Raw genomic sequence first — 20,482 nt, forward strand, 5'->3', positions numbered from 1 at the left:
AAAATCCCCACCACTAGTCCTTCACCTCTCTACCCCTTGGTTTTTCTAGACCAAATTGGATAACCCCTTTACCACCACCATCTTCTTCTCTATATAACTTGAATCTCCCAAATTTTGCTAAAACCTATGTCAACCTCTCTCATGCTTATGGAGGGATTTGTTCCATACATATATCCACCATGTATCCCTCTCTTTTATTCACTAGTTTTGACACCCTATGGTGGGATGGCATCATCACCACCACACCACCCTTCTTTTTCCTTTTTCTCCACTTCATTTGTTTTAACCTCTCTCTTCTAAACTTTGTGTTTTGATCATGCCGACCATTGCATGGCACCCTCTCTCTATTTTCTTCTTTTTTTTGCAAACCCTATGGGAAACACCACCCCCTCTTTTTCCCTCCCCTCTTCTTTCTTATTGTACATGGTCAGGCCATTTTTCTTGGCACCAGCCGGTGCACCACCTCCTGGCCCGACCCCAACCCACCAAAACCCTAGCCTGGGCTCTCCCTCCCTCTCAAAAACGACCAGGCCACCAGGCCCAAAGTGGACAGCCACCGAACCCTCGCACGAACGGAGGCATGACACGATCATGCCAAACAGCACTCCCCGCTCGACCCTCCTCTTTCCCGCGCCTACCCCTCCCTCTGCTGACGTCTACCCTGCCTACGTCACCCTCCCGCACCGCCCCGACGTCAGTAGGAATGTCTCCATTGGCCGCTGCCGCGCGCTCATCCACTCATTGGCCGTAGCCACCGCCCACACCCCGCCCGCTCGGCTATAAGAAGCCCCGCCCCTACACCCTCTCCTCTCCACTCCACACCCCTTCTCTCTACCTCACAGGGCCCCGCTGAGCACTCCAAGTCGCCCCCATAGCCGCTGCACGCCGGCGTGGCCACCGCTGCCCATGGTCACCGCGAGATGGCGGAAGAAGAACGCGCTAGCCCCGGCCTCCTTCTTCCTTCCCTTCCACCCCGTTCTGCTCACCACTCTCTGCACGACCTAACGCGCGCCTCCGTCTTCCCCAGGTCAGCCCAAGCTCGCCGCCGCCAAGTCCGCCCATCGGGAGCTAAGAGGACGCCGCCGCCAGGACGAGCTACCCCTGGACGCACCCCTGGACGCGCACCTGGGCTGCGTCGACTCGCCTCTACCTCGCCGGGAGCCCGCCGTCGCCCAGACCCCGCCCACGGCCGCCGCCGGTAAGCCCCTGGAGCGCCCGCCCGTCGTCTTCTGTTTTTTCTCTTCTTTATTTCTTCACCGCCACCTGGAATTCCCTCCTGGGCCGGCCCACGTTTCAAATTTTCGCGCGGCCCAGAGTTTCCCGCCCCTTTTATTAGTTTAAAAGTGCTGTTAAATGTGTTAAAACCAGAGATCTTCAAATTTGAATAACTTGAGATCCACAGACCCAAATCCAGTGAAACCAATTGCATTAGTTCACAAATTTCATTACCTTTCCAATGCCACTGACCTTGTATTTTTAGGATTTTTGTACGATTTTTAATGTATTAAACATGATCACTGGTTATTGTTTAGTATCTCTAATTTCTAAATTTGAAAAATTAACCTTTTTGAGTGAATCCAATTGTGTTAGTCTTGTTTTGTTACTGTCCATCTAGGAAAAATAATTTCAGTCTCTGTTCGCCTCTGTTTGTGAATGTATGTGTGTCACATGCAATGATGTATTTAAAATCCCTTTTAATTATTCAAAAGCTTTGCTACCACTTTGTTTAAAAAAAATAGCCAACCTATGTTTTATTCTTGCCAAACAAAACCTTCTGAGATTAAACCAGGTTCTATTGTTTTGCTTAAGATTTCAAAATGGTGTGGCATATTGTTTGCTTCCTAGTATTGGGTAGTATTTTTGCAAGCAAAATAAAATAGGAAAAATGATTTGTGCCTTTCCAAAAATGTTTGGAAATAAAAGATGGATGCTTTTGAGCCAAAGTCGGATCACTTGTCTCCTTGGTGGTGTTATCTACCATGGGGTATATAACTTGTGCCTTGGTAATACCCATAGCGGCATTTGCTTATTTTTGATACTCTCATACCTTTGTTGAGTAAAATAAATTGGTTTCCTTTTCAAAAGTTTTTTTTGAAATGACTATAAGTCCTTAGTTTGTTATCCCTTTAGTAGAGTGGTTAGCTATTGATTGTTAATTGTTGAATGTTTGTTTTGTTGGTACAATGTGTTGATTGTGTTCCTCTTATATTTTCCGGCGATAGATGCGAACAATTACCGAGAAGAAGAAGTGGTTCGGACGAGGATTTTTATTTATATTGTTGGAATTCTTTTGATGGAGTTGAAGAAGTCCAGGGACAAATAATCCAACCAAGGAAAGCCATCTTTTGATCTCTTGCTATTTATCCTTCTTGTTGTGCTCATTGCTCCATTATACACTTGGTTCCTTGTATCATATGTGATTTTTGGTCCTCTACTCTATGCATGCTTATTCCCAAAGTATGTTGAACCCCTTGTTGATGCTTTGCATACTTGCTCCCATGTATGTGAACCCCCTTGTTGATGTTATGCATGCTTACCCTAAGCATGTATGCCCCCTTGACCATATCCATGTTGACATCTTCTTAGTGGTATGATGATTAACATCATGACCCCTGTTTGAATCATCTTAATTATGTTGTCCCTATACACGCTTATCCTAAGTATGTATGATCCCCTTAACACCTCAATTATCATCCCCTTAGTGGTATGATGGCTAGCATCATGTCATTGTGACTCTTAGTTCCTTCATAAAACTATAGGTTGGGAACCCCCTTGGAAAAATACCTTGTTGAAAATCATTTTTGAAAACCTTGGGTGAGTTGGACTTACCCAAGTGTGTGTTTATGAAAGGAAAGGATCTTGGCAAAGATGGTTGGAAAGAAAATCTTGTTTTCGAAAAATTTGGCATCTAAGTATTCACCCGTGACAATTAACCCGCGCAACCACATTACCCTGGAGTGGGACGGGGCTTAGCTCGTAGTTTGTTCTTCTTAACATGGGACACCGCACAACTATATAAGGGTAAGGTTACCCCTGAATCCGGATTGTCATTGGTGGAGACAATAGTATAATGGGAGGCCTTCGGGGCTGACCCGTCCGGAAGACACTATGGGTCTCCTGGCTTGGCGGTGGAGCCACGCTCAAAGTGAGGTGAGCTGCCACGGTGCCGGGGAGGTACATACTCCATAGGGTAGGATCCCGTGCTAAGACGAATAGGCGAAAGGCTATGTCTGAGTTTTTGTCATGGCATAGTTGATATGCGGGGATGATGCCCACATGATGAACTCGCGGATCTTGTGGGGAAAGTGTGCAAACTCTGCAGAGTCAAATCTATTCGAATAGCCGTGTCCGTGGTCATGGACGGTTGGAATGGCTGTTGCTTAGCCTAAAGAGTTTTGTTTTATGAAAGTGTTTGACAAAGGAAAGGAAGGAACTTGTTTTCGGAGTACCGGGAAGGTACTGGAAAGTTGTGATGACCATTTGGAGATGGTCGGAAAGGAAATAAGCTGGGTTACTCCCATCCTAGTGTTTTATGTTGTAGAACTCTTTTGAAGTATCTTCTTCAACAAAGATATAGAGATGTCATAGGATCTTCTTAGTGTCCCCTTCAACTGTGATGTTGGGATGCTACATCCACAAGAGAAACTATTTCTCTTTCTCATGCTACATCCACAAGAGAAACTATTTCTCTTTCTCATGCTACATCCACAAGAGAAACTACTTCTCTTCTACATGCTATTTCCACAAGAGAAATTATCTCTTCCCTCTTGTCATCTAGATTAGCACTTGTTATCTTGCACTCTTGCAAAGTACCTTCTCGATGGTTTGCGAGTACAATTCCAAATGTACTCACGGCTTTGTCCCTGGCTATTTACTTGGCCAGACTTGGAGGAACACGACGGATAAAGAAGAAGTTTTGGTGACGTCTATGCGAGCTAGGAACGTCTTCCCAGTCAGTTGCCTGTAGGTTTTATGGCAGATGACTTGAGCTCCACGCTATTGAAGTGATGATACTACTCTGATGTTTAGTTAGGCCCTTCGAGGCTACTATGTAAGTTTGGTCATGAGACCTTATTGTAATTTTCTTATTTCGCTTTGTAATGGATGGTGTAATTTGATATCAGTTCGGTTATGTGTTCACGGCGCATTGATCATGGGATCGTGAACTGTATACATAACAGGGTATTTCGGACAGTTAGTCCGGGGTCCCCACACGCAGCCAAGGGCTTGGGCCGCACCGCCCTACCTTCTGGCCACCTCGTGGCCCCACTTCGTTGACTCTCCGGTCTTCTGGAAGCTTCGTGTGAAAATAGGCCCCTGGGCGTTGATTTCGTCCAATTCCGAGAATATTTCCTTACTAGGCTTTCTGAAACCAAAAACAGCAGAAAACAGCAACTGGCTATTCGGCATTTTGTTAATAGGTTAGTTCCAGAAAATGCATAAATATGACGTAAAGTATGCATAAAACATGTAGATATCATCAATAATGTGGCATGGAACATAAGAAATTATCGATACGTCGGAGACGTATCAGCCACTGCCGCGTGTGGGCGTGCGCCACTGCTGAAGTGACTGGTGCGCCACTGCTAGAGCTAGCAGCTAGCAGCTACCAGCTAGCAAGCAGCAACAATTAGCTGCTGGCGGCAGTAGCAAGCAGCAGCAAGCTCACCGTGAGTCGCGTGGAGTCTCCGAGAGGTGAGCTGTTGCTCCGGGTCGAGGAAGATGCGGCAGCGACGGTCAGGTGCTCTTGTTCCAGGGCTGTGAATCTCGATCTGGAATCAAAACACACATCATTAGCAAAAATACTCCAAATGTCTAGAAAACAAACAATTTTTTCAGCCTTCTACTTTTGAAAGCCTACAAGACACTTGTATGCTTTCGACAGAGTAAGGTACCTAGGTTTAAAAATCTCAAATTGTTTTTAACTTGGTATTTTAGTGCAAATTTTAGGTGTGCTGGTATGCAGAATACTAGGAACAACATGGCAGATTTGCACATGCTCCTTTCACAAAATTTGCACATGCTCTGCCATAGCTAGCTAGGACCAGACCATTTCACACACTATTTTCACATAGCTAGAACAAAATAACCAAGTCCAATATTTATTGCTTCCCCTAATTAGTGTGCTAGAAAACTAGAAACAATTTTAACAACAAACTGCATGAAAAAACACATCCTAGATACAAATTCACTGTAAGTGAAGGAACATGGTTGAACAGTAGAGTACTTGAGCAATTACAGTGAAGGAAAATGGTCTGATTCTCAATTTATTTCTTGTTAAAAGTTAGAACATAATACGTTGCATTTTTAATGGATTCAAATGAAGCACACCATAGCAACTCAATTTGTGTTAACTGAAAATATAAATAAGAAGTAAACACAAATCAAGCTAATTATTTTTTTTCCTATCTTTGAAGTTCAGAAAGCATGTAGATTAAGGGTTGTACATTGCAATTCATGTAATAACAAGATTGACAAGGACAACAAGTCATATTCCTGTGTGCTCTCTTGTAGCACCCTACCTTTAAATAAAGGCAAGATACCTGTGTATAGTGCTATTCCCGGGATCACTGATAGCACACACATTACAAAATATAGTAATCATTGCAATAGTATCAAATTACTACATCGTTGATCCAGAGGGTACAATAAAACCTTACAAATTGCATAGTCACATGGACTAGCTCAGAATAAACTCAGCGGAAAGTAAATCAGCAATGAGCCTTCATCATCTTCATGTGCCACAGGCAGTCATGTTGGAATGTAGACTCGAGATCCTACCACGTACTTCTCTTCAGAAAATCCTGCACGTTTGAATATGCAGCCCCACGAATGGAGGTCAGTACAATGATGTACTGGCAAATGACACTTATATGGTGGATGTTTTGGGCATAGCTATCTACATGATATTTGGCAAGTGGAGTTTAGGCAAATTTGCACAAAGCCAATTTTATCCTACATTTTATTTCAAATCAAAACATTTTGCAAAACTCATAATGATGTCTTAAACAGTATCATGGTTACATCTCCCATGTACTATCCGACAGTTGCTACTCAAATTTTAACTTATTCATAAAAGGTGATGAGATTCTTCCGTACATTCCCTGCCTAGAAAGCTCAAATTGTCCGTAACCGGGGACACGGCTAAGATCTTAGGTTTACTCTCGAGAGGTTGTGCACTTTCACCTTACGACCCACCCTTCCCAAGAGAAGAATGAGACAAGATCTTTCAGAAGGAGGTTTCAACCATACTAGCTAGACCCGTTCCCGTTGGTTGCAAGCCACATCATCATGTCTAGCAAACAAGTTGGACCTCACAACTTACTTAATCCCGGCAGAGCCCATAATACCATAAGGTTGCACTGGAAGCTAACTAAACATGGACGACATAGTAACCTCTTTAATCCTGAGTGGCCAACCACAAGTGCACTCCCAGGCAACGACAACCACAATGTGGCCCTGAGTAGCCACTCAACATATGCGTACCCTCAGGCAACGACAACCACATGACAAGAACTAGACAGGAGTCATGTGGTCCTGAGTAGCCGCCCTCCAAGCATTTACCAATCCACCCAGGTGTTTCATTTAGGGTTATTAATTTTTAATTCTCAATACTCACAATCCAAAATAATCAAAACAGCTGTGACATTTTGTTATTTGCTAGGCATACTAAGGATACTAGCAATGGTTCAAGGGTGACTACACACTACTAGGATTGATAAGCATAGCATAATTTTTGAAAACAAAATCCTACCATGCATACTAGTTTAAAAACACTAATGCTTAATAGAAATAAGTAGGAAGTTGAGCGTCACTTGCCTTTTGGTAGTCGAAGCGCGTTCACTTCTCTTAATCAAAAATACGTGCCTCTCCGTACGAACTATAATATAAAATATAGCACAACATAAACACACCATTCAACAACAACAACAAAATCAAACAACATTCGATATGAACAATCATAGACATGCATGCATGCTATGCACCAATTTATTTCACAAGAGAGGTAGTGTGTATATGTTGTATTAGGTGCTCTCTGATATGTGCAATGTTAATAAAGTATTCTGGACATTTAATTTGATTTAGAAGACCATTAATCGAGTATTTACTTTACATATACAACCATATTAATTAGCTACAGCAAGCATTATGGGTTGTAAAAATATGAACTTGACTTCTCTGGATAGGTTACAGTAGTACAAGATTAGACCAATTGGAATTATTCAAAAATAATTTATACAATTTGAATTATCGTCAAATTACTGATTTGTATAGATTTTACTAAAGTAAGTTTGTGCACATGTCAAAGTTGTACAACTCCTATACCAAGATGAAGTACATGATCTGAGGATTCCAGAAAGTACAAATTTGTTAAATTTGGACTAGTATATTATTTGATATAATTTTTATAGTGAAAAAGGATTAATTAAATCATTTGAATTATGATTCGAAAACTAATACATAACATATACAGTATTCTTGCATATTTGGATTCTACATGTTATAAGCTTTCCAACGATATAAAGTTTGTAAATTCTGGACCTCTGGATGATTTTATAATGAATTTCTAAGTTAGACACATAATCTGATATTTAAAATCTATATTTAAAATTAGTTTGACCGAGTTTGACTGAGACGCTGACTGTACTGTATAGTTGACTGCTGACTGTACAGTTGACTGCTGACTGTACTGCTGACTGTACCGCTGACTGTACTGCTGACCGTACCGCTGACTGCAGTTTGACTTTGACCAGACTGAGTTGACTATGCTGATGTCATGATGATGTCATAAAGTTGACAGAAAAATTTGCTCAGATGGAAAAACTTTCTACATCAAAGTTGTATAGAATTAATAGATCTATCTAACGCACAAATTACTTTTCACAACGGATTAATGTGTTTGACAAGATCTGGGTTATACCTTATAAGATCTGAATCTTGCAACACGATTTTCTCCTTGCTCGGTGAACGAAACAAGGTGAAACTTGCGGCAATTGAAAGATCTTGACGAGAGGAACAACTTCCGTGTTGAGGATCATGACGATTCGAGATGGTTTTGAAACTCGATTTGGCTCCGGTTGACTCGAAATAGATCTGTAGATGAGCGATAAATCCGTACGTCAAATCGAAAAACTTTCAACATGAAAGTTGTAGAGGATGATCAGATCTACATACTCACCAAAGGAATTTTTTTTTCGTGGAACGAGCACGAACTAATTGAAGATTCCCTTTGTCAGGTCTGACATCTTGCGATGCGAAATTATCCGTGTATGGTGGATGAAAAGAGATGAGATTGGTCGGGATTGAAAGATCTCGACGAGATCTACAACTTTCGTGTAGAGCCCGAGGCGATTCGAGGTAGTTTTGGTGGTCAAATCAACGAGTTAAGATTTCGTTGATGTAGGATTTCGAGAGAAGGAAAGTAGGTCGGTGGAAAAAGTGGGGCTCGAAGTTAGAAACGCGTAGAAACAAATGGATCTGAAATCGGAGTTGTGTAGCTTAAGAAAAGTTGATTTAAGTAGAGATAAGTTTTGCCAAAACAAAAATAGTTTCGTGACAGGGATGAACCCGAGCTCGATCGATCGCTCTGACCTGGCCGGTCGGTCCGGCAGGGCTTGGCCTGCCTCTTTGGGCGGTCGGCACAGTGGCCGGCCCGATTTCTTCTTTTTTTTTCCTTTTTCTGTTACTTGTTTCTTTTATAAAATGAGTTTCATAATTCCGATTTGAGTGAAACGAAATTCTACGAGTTTGTAAAATTATATTTCTCAGTATAGGATAATAAAAGGATTTAAATTTTATAAATTTTTATTTTATATTATTTTATTACTACTATGCCATTATGACTATGTGTGAATAGTTTCAACATACACATACCAAACAAGTTTATAAAAATTTGTAAAAATCAAAATATTGTTTTAGGATAACAGAGAACCTATTTAAAATCCATTTGTAAAAATAAATAATAATTATATGCACTTAGCCTAATTGGCTACTTTGGCAATGTTTTACAAATAGAGTTTTCTAACGTTTTGTTTTCTCATATAAAAATGCATTAAGGATTTTGAAAACCTTGAAAACAAAGATACGTTTGGTTTTGAATACTTTGAAACTAAAAGTTTTTTTTTGAAAACACTATTTTGAAATTAATTAGTAAATAACTTTAAAAAGTTTTAATTCTTTGTGAATTTTCAATCAAGTTCAATCAATCAAGCATTAAATTAAATTTTATTTTACATTCCGAAATTTAGAAAATTTCGGGATGTGACAGACTACCACCCTTAAAAGAAATCTCGTCCTCGAGATTTGAGAAAGGCTAGAAAGAAAAAGGTTTGGGTTAACGTCTTCTAATAGGTTCTTGCTCACTATTGCTTTCTTTTCAAACATCTCCGAGGAGATTTCGAAAGTTATCCTTGGGCTTTGAAAACGTTACACTAAATCATATGCGGTCATACCATCAACGGTATCCATTCTTATGAGGGTACTCATCTCATGGGTATTATCCTTTACTTGGGTATACTCTTGGGGATCTCTTTGTGATACCTACTCCAAGTACCGTCTGGTGTCTATGCATAATCCAAGGGTATGGCTTCTACCACCCTTTAAAAGAAGCTTTTGTAGGTAGTCTTAGGTCTTAGGTTTAGACTAAGCTCATCTTGGATATGACTTGGCACATCCGAGGATATGACTTGACAATAGGTCGTATTTGGAAAACGTCTTTGGCTTAGGGATTCTGAGTTAAATCCAACAGGCGAATGTTTATTCACATATAGTGAAGCGCATATGTCTCTAAGGTGAGTCGAATAGGTTTCCTTCATATTAGGGCTTCCTAATCCAAATGGCTGGTTGTTGAACTACTTTTAAAAGTAAGGTTCACTCCCTGGGTCAAAAGAAAGACCAACATGAGATTACTTCAAGGCATCCTTCATATTCTATCATGTCGGTGTCATCGACAATCTTCCGCTATTCTTCGTCTAGTGGTTGGGTCTTCAAACTCACCGTAGTCCTACGCTTGGCAGCACTTGCCTACTATAAGGGTATAATAATTATTCACCCTAGGGTTTAGGCTTATTCGCCGACATCTCTTTTGTAGGTGTGTCACTCTAGATTCGCAAGGTCAATATTACGAAAGTGAATAATAAGAGTAGTAGGAAGGGTGATCAATCCATCCTGCAACCAAATCATTACTCCGTATTTGATTTATTGAATCTCGTATTCTAACACTTGGTCAACCTCACAAGTTTGATAAAAAATAAAAAAAAACTTCCATGGAGATTTGAATCAATGTTTCAATCCCCATTACTGAACTGTTTTGAAAAACATTTCTATCGATTCCTAACTAGGGTTTTGCGTATCTCCCACTCTACGATGCTTCATCTTGTTAGGAAATATCAAGCTTGGTATACTAAAGTTGTCTTCATGGAGATTTGTCGAGAAAACAATTTCTGGATTGAGTATAGATGAGAATAGATAGAAAGGTCTAAAGAAGATTTCTACTCAAACACAACAGATCATGTCAAAACATCTTACAAACAACATCTAACAAGCATCAAGCAACATGTTTCAAACACAAACAAACTAGTATGGTCATACCTCAATTTGGTAAGATCAATACTTTCTAATGCTAGCGTTGTTTCAATAAAAAGAGAGTTAATGGTGGTCTGGTCTATTTCTGTTTTGGAAGTTTCAAGTTTCTATTCTACTCCTTCGGTGTATCTTCGTGTGTTGCGCATTGAAGTCTTTCTTCAAGTTCTTCATTGGTCTTCCATGAAACACTTCTTGCGGAGTCGAAGAAAATCACATGAAGCAGCAGTCCCTCACTTCGGGCACAAGGTCATCATCTGTCCTTGTTGATAGTTTTGATAAGGTGGTCATCTAAGGTGAGAGAAAAAAAAACAATTTTAAAGATGAAGTAGATGAGAATACAAGAGGTTCAAAAAGCCAAACATCTTTTTGATTGAAATAGGATTAGACAAAATTTTCATCCTAGGGTCTTCCTATTCCTAATCCAAACCTAGGATCTCGATCCTACAGGCAACACTATGCTCTGATACCATTCTGTAGCACCCTACCTTTAAATAAAGGCAAGATACCTGTGTATAGTGCTATTCCCGGGATCACTGATAGCACACACATTACAAAATATAGTAATCATTGCAATAGTATCAAATTACTACATCGTTGATCCAGAGGGTACAATAAAACCTTACAAATTGCATAGTCACATGGACTAGCTCAGAATAAACTCAGCGGAAAGTAAATCAGCAATGAGCCTTCATCATCTTCATGTGCCACAGGCAGTCATGTTGGAATGTAGACTCGAGATCCTACCACGTACTTCTCTTCAGAAAATCCTGCACGTTTGAATATGCAGCCCCACGAATGGAGGTCAGTACAATGATGTACTGGCAAATGACACTTATATGGTGGATGTTTTGGGCATAGCTATCTACATGATATTTGGCAAGTGGAGTTTAGGCAAATTTGCACAAAGCCAATTTTATCCTACATTTTATTTCAAATCAAAACATTTTGCAAAACTCATAATGATGTCTTAAACAGTATCATGGTTACATCTCCCATGTACTATCCGACAGTTGCTACTCAAATTTTAACTTATTCATAAAAGGTGATGAGATTCTTCCGTACATTCCCTGCCTAGAAACTCAAATTGTCCGTAACCGGGGACACGGCTAAGATCTTAGGTTTACTCTCGAGAGGTTGTGCACTTTCACCTTACGACCCACCCTTCCCAAGAGAAGAATGAGACAAGATCTTTCAGAAGGAGGTTTCAACCATACTAGCTAGACCCGTTCCCGTTGGTTGCAAGCCACATCATCATGTCTAGCAAACAAGTTGGACCTCACAACTTACTTAATCCCGGCAGAGCCCATAATACCATAAGGTTGCACTGGAAGCTAACTAAACATGGACGACATAGTAACCTCTTTAATCCTGAGTGGCCAACCACAAGTGCACTCCCAGGCAACGACAACCACAATGTGGCCCTGAGTAGCCACTCAACATATGCGTACCCTCAGGCAACGACAACCACATGACAAGAACTAGACAGGAGTCATGTGGTCCTGAGTAGCCGCCCTCCAAGCATTTACCAATCCACCCAGGTGTTTCATTTAGGGTTATTAATTTTTAATTCTCAATACTCACAATCCAAAATAATCAAAACAGCTGTGACATTTTGTTATTTGCTAGGCATACTAAGGATACTAGCAATGGTTCAAGGGTGACTACACACTACTAGGATTGATAAGCATAGCATAATTTTTGAAAACAAAATCCTACCATGCATACTAGTTTGAAAACACTAATGCTTAATAGAAATAAGTAGGAAGTTGAGCGTCACTTGCCTTTTGGTAGTCGAAGCGCGTTCACTTCTCTTAATCAAAAATACGTGCCTCTCCGTACGAACTATAATATAAAATATAGCACAACATAAACACACCATTCAACAACAACAACAAAATCAAACAACATTCGATATGAACAATCATAGACATGCATGCATGCTATGCACCAATTTATTTCACAAGAGAGGTAGTGTGTATATGTTGTATTAGGTGCTCTCTGATATGTGCAATGTTAATAAAGTATTCTGGACATTTAATTTGATTTAGAAGACCATTAATCGAGTATTTACTTTACATATACAACCATATTAATTAGCTACAGCAAGCATTATGGGTTGTAAAAATATGAACTTGACTTCTCTGGATAGGTTACAGTAGTACAAGATTAGACCAATTGGAATTATTCAAAAATAATTTATACAATTTGAATTATCGTCAAATTACTGATTTGTATAGATTTTACTAAAGCAAGTTTGTGCACATGTCAAAGTTGTACAACTCCTATACCAAGATGAAGTACATGATCTGAGGATTCCAGAAAGTACAAATTTGTTAAATTTGGACTAGTATATTATTTGATATAATTTTTAAAGTGAAAAAGGATTAATTAAATCATTTGAATTATGATTCGAAAACTAATAAATAACATATACAGTATTCTTGCATATTTGGATTCTACATGTTATAAGCTTTCCAACGATATAAAGTTTGTAAATTTTGGACCTCTGGATGATTTTATAATGAATTTCTAAGTTAGACACATAATCTGATATTTAAAATCTACATTTAAAATTAGTTTGACCGAGTTTGACTGAGACGCTGACTGTACTGTATAGTTGACTGCTGACTGTACAATTGACTGCTGACTGTACTGCTGACTGTACCGCTGACCGTACTGCTGACCGTACCGCTGACTGCAGTTTGACTTTGACCAGACTGAGTTGGTATCTTTGATGTCATGATGATGTCATAAAGTTGACAGAAAAATTTGCTCGGATGGAAAAACTTTCTACATCAAAGTTGTATAGAATTAATAGATCTATCTAACGCACAAATTACTTTTCACAACGGATTAATGTGTTTGACAAGATCTGGGTTATACCTTATAAGATCTGAATCTTGCAACACGATTTTCTCCTTGCTCGGTGAACGAAACAAGGTGAAACTTGCGGCAATTGAAAGATCTTGACGAGAGGAACAACTTCCGTGTTGAGGTCATGACGATTCGAGATGGTTTTGAAACTCGATTTGGCTCCGGTTGACTCGAAATAGATCTGTAGATGAGCGATAAATCCGTACGTCAAATCGAAAAACTTTCAACATGAAAGTTGTAGAGGATGATCAGATCTACATACTCACCAAAGGAATTTTTTTTTCGTGGAACGAGCACGAGCTAATTGAAGATTCCCTTTGTCAGGTCTGACACCTTGCGATGCGAAATTGTCCGTGTATGGTGGATGAAAAGAGATGAGATTGGTCGGGATTGAAAGATCTCGACGAGATCTACAATTTTCGTGTAGAGCCCGAGGCGATTCGAGGTAGTTTTGGTGGTCAAATCAACGAGTTAAGATTTCGTTGATGTAGGATTTCGAGAGAAGGAAAGTAGGTCGGTGGAAAAAGTGGGGCTCGAAGTTAGAAACGCGTAGAAACGGATCTGAAATCGTAGTTGTGTAGCTTAAGAAAAGTTGATTTAAGTAGAGATAAGTTTTGCCAAAACAAAAATAGTTTCGTAACAGGGATGAACCCGAGCTCGATCGATCGCTCTGACCTGGCCGGTCGGTCCGGCTGGGCTTGGCCTGCCTGCTGGGCCGGTCGGCCTGGTGGCCGGCCCGATTTCTTCTTTTTTTTTCCTTTTTCTGTTACTTGTTTCTTTTATAAAATGAGTTTCATAATTCCGATTTGAGTGAAACGAAATTCTACGAGTTTGTAAAATTATATTTCTCAGTATAGGATAATAAAAGGATTTAAATTTTATAAATTTTTATTTTATATTATTTTATTACTACTATGCCATTATGACTATGTGTGAATAGTTTCAACATACACATACCAAACAAGTTTATAAAAATTTGTAAAAATCAAAATATTGTTTTAGGATAACAGAGAACCTATTTAAAATCCATTTGTAAAAATAAATAATAATTATATGCACTTAGCCTAATTGGCTACTTTGGCAATGTTTTACAAATAGAGTTTTCTAACGTTTTGTTTTCTCATATAAAAATGCATTAAGGATTTTGAAAACCTTGAAAACAAAGATACGTTTGGTTTTGAATACTTTGAAACTAAAAGTTTTTTTTTGAAAACACTATTTTGAAATTAATTAGTAAATAACTTTAAAAAGTTTTAATTCTTTGTGAATTTTCAATCAAGTTCAATCAATCAAGCATTAAATTAAATTTTATTTTACATTCCGAAATTTAGAAAATTTCGGGATGTGACATCTCTACATTCAGCAAAAAAATCATGATAGTTGGGCTTTCCACAATGAGTTTCCATAGTTCCTTGGTGGTTCATGCAAGTGACAAGGGAGTCTGTGTTGTTTTTAATGTAACATCTGTAGGTGACCCAAGTTGTCTTGAAAAATATATGTTCCATATCGGTTGCTTCCATGATTGGAAGAACGGAATCTTAGAAAAAGCAACTTGGATGGATGAAAGGGCCATTTGTCCAGTGATTGTTTGATGAGTTTCTGGTGGTCTATTTAATTCCTGTTATGTCTAATTGGATAAAGGATATTTTGGAAATTTATTATCAACCACAAAACTGAACTAGATTCAGATATGCAGAAAGACTCCGATGCCCTCTATCAATTATTCATTCTCTCACAATATAATATATAAGAGCTCTGCTGCATTTTTTATAAGAGCTCTTACTAACTATTGCAAAATTTGCAAATCTGTAAGCCTCCTACCAAAAAAATAAAAAACCAAGCAGCACAGATCATCTAGTGCTACCATCCAATCTACTGTACATGCATTCGTCTACAATGAGGCTACCCTGACCAATTTTTGCTAAATCAATCAATGGACGCTTCATCAGCTTAGCAATTCAAAGAATCTTATCCTCTATTTTATTCTTGACGCCAGATCACAGATTAAATAACCAACCTCAACTCACAATTTAGCTAGTTGACTCAAGTCTTGATCTTCACTTCTCTACCTCAAAATCAAGGGCCAAGAATGGCATTACGTCTACAGAGGAGAAGGAGGGGAGGAGCACGGCGGCTACCTGGGAAGGATGCGCGGTGGCGTCAGCGGTCGAAGGCGTCAGCGGTCCTCTGCGGCGGCGTTAGCGGTCGAAGGCGTGGCGGGGGCGGCCGGTGGTCTTGGAGCAGACGAGGAAGGCTGCGAGGAGGAACCTGCTCCGCGGCGACGAGGACGCAGAAGAGGAAGGCGGCGAGGAGGAACCTGCTCCGCGGCGACGTGCTGCTCCTTCTCCGCGGTGAGCTTGAGAGGATCTGCCACCGGGGTTGAGGAGGGAGAGGCCACCGGTGGGAGGAGGGGGATCGAGGTCGAGGGGATCTGGCCGCCGGGGTTGAGGAGGGGGCGTTGCTCAGGGGAGGGGTGGCGGCCGCCGGTGGGAGGTGGCGTCGCTCAGGGGAGGCAGTGGCGCAGATCGAGGGACGGTGGCGTCGCTCAGGGGAAGAAGGGAGAGGAGGCAGTGGCGTCGCTCAGGGGAAGAAGGGAGAGAAGGGATCTGGTCGGGACGGGGAAGAAGGGGATTTCCTGCTAAGTCCCGATTCCCCTTAGCAATAGCGCACCTCTAGGGGTGCGCCACTATGAGGCTTAGCAATGGCGCACCTCTAGGGGTGCGCCACTGCCGCTTTAGGTTTAGGTCAAAACGCGCGCGGCACCTACAGTTGACAAGAACCGCACTGTACCCTAATGGCTAGCTCCCCCTGTTTGGTTTACCCTGGCCGGCCAGGTTCGAACCCTGGCGGCCCCATTTTTTTTCCTTTTTTTAAAATTGATTTAACACTATAATAAATAGCACAATACACCAAAATAAAAGGCATAAATAATTATAATTATGTAGAATATTTAAAATACTATAGAATCTAGAAAATATCCAAAAATATGAATTATATGTCTATTTTGATCGGTACAATGTGTAGATTAACAATATTACATCCATTATTCATACAAGAAAATGATACATAATTATCTTTTCACAATCTTCTTGCCCTTCTTTCTCGCGGTTGAATAATTTAGCCCCGGAACACCTAGACTTCTTCTCTTGAATGGACGGCCTTTAGGTAGGGTGGTCCTGCTTCTTCTTGTTGTGTATGGTTCTTCATCATCGTCGTCGTCATCTTCCATCTTCGGATCGCCGTACTGGTCAAAGTCTAGCTCGTTGGCGGCTCCATCCATTCCGATGATGCTCCTTTTGCCTCTCCTCACGACAACACGGCTGGGTTTTTGCGGGTCGGTAATGAAGAAGCATTGGTCCACTTGGGAAGCTAGTACCCATGGCTCATATTTCGCGGTGACCTTTGCGCCCGCTGTCTTGGATTTGGCTTTGGGTATAACCATGGTGGTGAAATGTCGGTCTTCTTTTACGACGTTCTTGGCCCACCTGACACGGAACATCGGCACATTCTCTCCGGCGTAGCTCAGCTCCCAGATCTCCTCGATCTTTCCGTAGTATCTCTGCTTGATGTCACCAGTGTAGGACTCCATCGTTACCCCGGAGTTCTGATAATCGCTCTTCATGTTCTTTTCCTCGGTGTAGAATGTGTAGCCGTTGATATCGTACGCCTGAAATTTCATCAGGTTGTGTTTGGCGCCCTGTGACAAGGCGAAGATGAGTTTTTCTTCCACAGAAGAATCCTCGTCTATAGGGTACGTCAGCATCTTGTCCTTGAACCACCGCGTGAAGGTTGAGTTGTGCTCTTTGATTATATCTCTGTCCGTCCTCTGTTGGCCCTGATCATTATACGTCGTGGCGATGAAGGTTTTGTGCTCTACCACCCAAGGATCGACCACGTCTATGTGTTGTAGCGCGACTAGGTTTGCTCTTTCAAAGTCGGCGATTCGACCCTTGAAGTCGACATGCATTTCGCGGCTACCCTCACGGTGACCCCATCCAGCGAGCTTCCCGAGGTGCCTGTTTACGGGCAGACCGACGGGATTCTCGATTTCTAGATAACTCGTGCAGAAGGAGATGCACTCTTCGGTCAGAAAGCCCTTGGCTATGCTTCCGTCTGGACGTGCCCTGTTGCGAACGTACCCTTTGATGACACCATTCATCCTTTCGAACGGCATCATGCTGTGCAGGAACGTCGGCCCCAGTTGGATGATATCCTCCACGATATGTACCAGCAGATGCACCATAACGTCGAAGAATGCGGGCGGGAAGTACATCTCAAGCTCGCACAGTATCACCACGATCTCTTCCTGTAGACTTCTAAGTTGCCTCACGCCAACAGACTTCCGAGAGATGACGTCGAAAAAGTTGCATAGGCCAAAAAGCGTTTCACGGACGTGCGCGTCCATGATCCCACGGATTGCAACCGGAAGTATCTGCGTCATCAGCACATGACAGTCGTGAGACTTCATCCCGCTGAACCTCTGCTTCGCTTTGTCTAGGTACCTACTTATCTTCCCCGCGTAACCGTAAGGAAGTTTTACTCCTAGGAGACAGTCGAAAAACTGCTCGATCTCCTTCTGACTTAGAGTGAAGCACGCGGGGGGGCAGTAATATTCGATCTTTTTGGCCTTTTTGCCCTTGCGACGACTTTGCGTGTCCCCCGCCTCATCATCGTCATCGTCATCATCATCATCATCATCATCATCATTAGGGCGTCCCGCGTGAAGCTCCTCCCTGATCCCAATTGATTGCAAGTCGTACCTTGCTTTCGGCTCATCTTTGTTCTTCTCTGGCATGTTGAGGAGGGTACCAAGCAGACTCTCGCACACGTTCTTCTTGATGTGCATGACATCAAGGCTGTGAGGAACACGGAGGATCTTCCAGTACGGCAAGTCCCAGAAAACAGACCTCGTCTTCCATACCTTAAGCAGCGGCTCCGGCGCCTTTCGCTTCTTTCCCGGCAGTGGGCACTCTTTCCAATTTTTCAATAGCTCGTCTATTTGCTCGCCGCTTCTCGTATGTGGCCGTCTTTGTGGTTCGTCTTGACCATCGAACAGATCCTTGCGTTTCCTCCATGGGTCGTCCTCGCGAAGCCACCTTCGATGTCCCATGAACACCGTTTTCGAGGACCCAGGATCTCTATCTAGCTGGCGGTACGTTGTGTCGTCCATGCACCTGACGCATGCATTGAATCCGTGGACCACCTGCCCCGCGACATATCCGTAACCGAGAAAGTCGTGCACCATCGTGAGCAACACGGCTCTCATAGGGAAATATTCTTCTGCGGCGGCGTCCCACGTGTTGGCAGGCGCGTCCCATAGCGTGGCTAGCTCCTCTTTCAGAAGCCCCATATACAGATTGATGTCGTTCCCTGGTTGTTTCGGCCCTTCAATTAGCATACTCATTTGAATGTACTTCCTCTTCATGCACAACCAGGGGGGGAGGTTGTACATCCACACAAACACGGGCCAGGTGCTATGCGTGCTGCTCTGGCTGCCAAACGGATTGACTCCATCGGTGCTCGCGCCCAGCCTTATGTTCCAAGGATCGTCCCCAAATTCTGGGTACTCGAGGTTCAACGCATTCCACTGGCTAGCATCCGAAGGGTGTCTCAACATCCTGTCCTTTTTCTTTTTCTTCGGATCATCTTCGTCATCTTCTCCCTTCCTCATCTCCGCGTGCCAGCGCATTAGCTTTGCTTGCTTAGGATCCGCGAAATACCGCTGCAGACGAGGAGTGATCGGAAAGTACCACACCACCTTCCGAGGAGCTTTCTTCCCCTTCTTGTACCGACTGACGCCGCACACCGGACATATGGTACACTCCGCGTGCTCGTTCCGATAAATGATGCAATCGTTCAAGCACACATGGTATTTCACCTGCGGTAAATCCAGAGGACACACGATTTTCTTGGCCTCCTCGATACTAGTCGGACACGTGTTAACATTGGGAAGACGTTCCTGCCAGAATAACATGTTGTCGTTGAAGGATGTGTCGGTCATTTTGTGCTTTACCTTCATCTCCAGAGCCATGAGCCTTACTTTCAGGCGGGCATCCTCCGGCCTGCATCCTTCATACAATGGAGTAACCGCGTCTACCTCCAGTTGATCCATCTTGGCTTTCTCTCGGGCGGCAGCTCTTGCGTTACTCGTCTGCTTGAGAAGCAGCTCTTGAAGATAAGGGTCCTGCACCCAGTCCATCGACGATGGTCCATCGTCTTCATCTTCATGATCGTCATGATGACCTCCATCTTGATCTTCCTCATCATCAGGTCCAGGATCTCCTACATTGTGATCATGATCATCTCCGGGATCTTCTACATCCTGATCATGTCCGAGATCTTCTACATCCTGATCACCTCCTTCCTTATTTGTTGTTGAAATCCCATGGACAAATTCATAATCATCATCGTCGCCTTCCCACCGATAGCCATCCATGAAACCACGCATGAGAAGGTGGTCCCGCACCATATCGGCTTTAGGGTCCATAAGGCTCGTCAGCTTGCATCTTCGACACGGACATCTTATCTCCTTTTGGTTATTTCTAATCATATCGACTGTCGCGGCTTTCAAAAACCTAGCCACAACGCCTTCGCTCATCATGCGGACCATGGTCGCCTGCGGGTATAGAGAAAATGGATATCTTAGCATACCAAAAGAAAAATTTGGCATGACCTTCCCTAAAAATAGGACATATGTATATGCGTAGTATGCCCAACATTTGCCGAAACGGAAATGAATCAACGTTTCGGCAAAATATTGGCAACTCCGTCGCATTTCAAATCCCTGCAAACAAAAAAACATGCAACACATGTGTGGAGGCTTCGCATATACAACACATGTTGATCCGGAGGCTTCGCATACAACACACATGCACATGACGCTTCGCATACAACACACATGCACGTGGATCCGGAGGCTTCGCATACAACACACATGGATCCGGAGGCTTCGCATACAACACACATATCGGAACCGGTCACACACAAAGCATAAAACCAACAAAGTTACCGATACGGCGAGACC

General features: G+C 42.2%; 2 long non-coding RNA genes across 2 annotated transcripts; both read right to left on the reverse strand.

The window, feature by feature from the left end:
- Window positions 1-5,585: 5,585 nt before the first annotated feature.
- LOC139829871 (uncharacterized) lies at window positions 5,586-8,437 on the reverse strand. Its single transcript, XR_011754082.1, has 4 exons — window positions 8,180-8,437; window positions 7,922-8,094; window positions 6,820-6,880; window positions 5,586-5,804 (listed from the first exon to the last, which is right to left on the reverse strand). It is a non-coding gene; the product is annotated as an uncharacterized lncRNA (long non-coding RNA).
- Window positions 8,438-11,132: 2,695 nt separating this feature from the next.
- Window positions 11,133-13,957, reverse strand: LOC127342181 (uncharacterized). The gene is made up of 4 exons (XR_007876304.2): window positions 13,725-13,957; window positions 13,468-13,639; window positions 12,366-12,426; window positions 11,133-11,351 (listed from the first exon to the last, which is right to left on the reverse strand). It is a non-coding gene; the product is annotated as an uncharacterized lncRNA (long non-coding RNA).
- Window positions 13,958-20,482: the final 6,525 nt, after the last annotated feature.

Source organism: Lolium perenne, chromosome 3 (assembly GCF_019359855.2).
Source record: "Lolium perenne isolate Kyuss_39 chromosome 3, Kyuss_2.0, whole genome shotgun sequence".
Taxonomy (NCBI): Eukaryota; Viridiplantae; Streptophyta; class Magnoliopsida; order Poales; family Poaceae; genus Lolium; species Lolium perenne.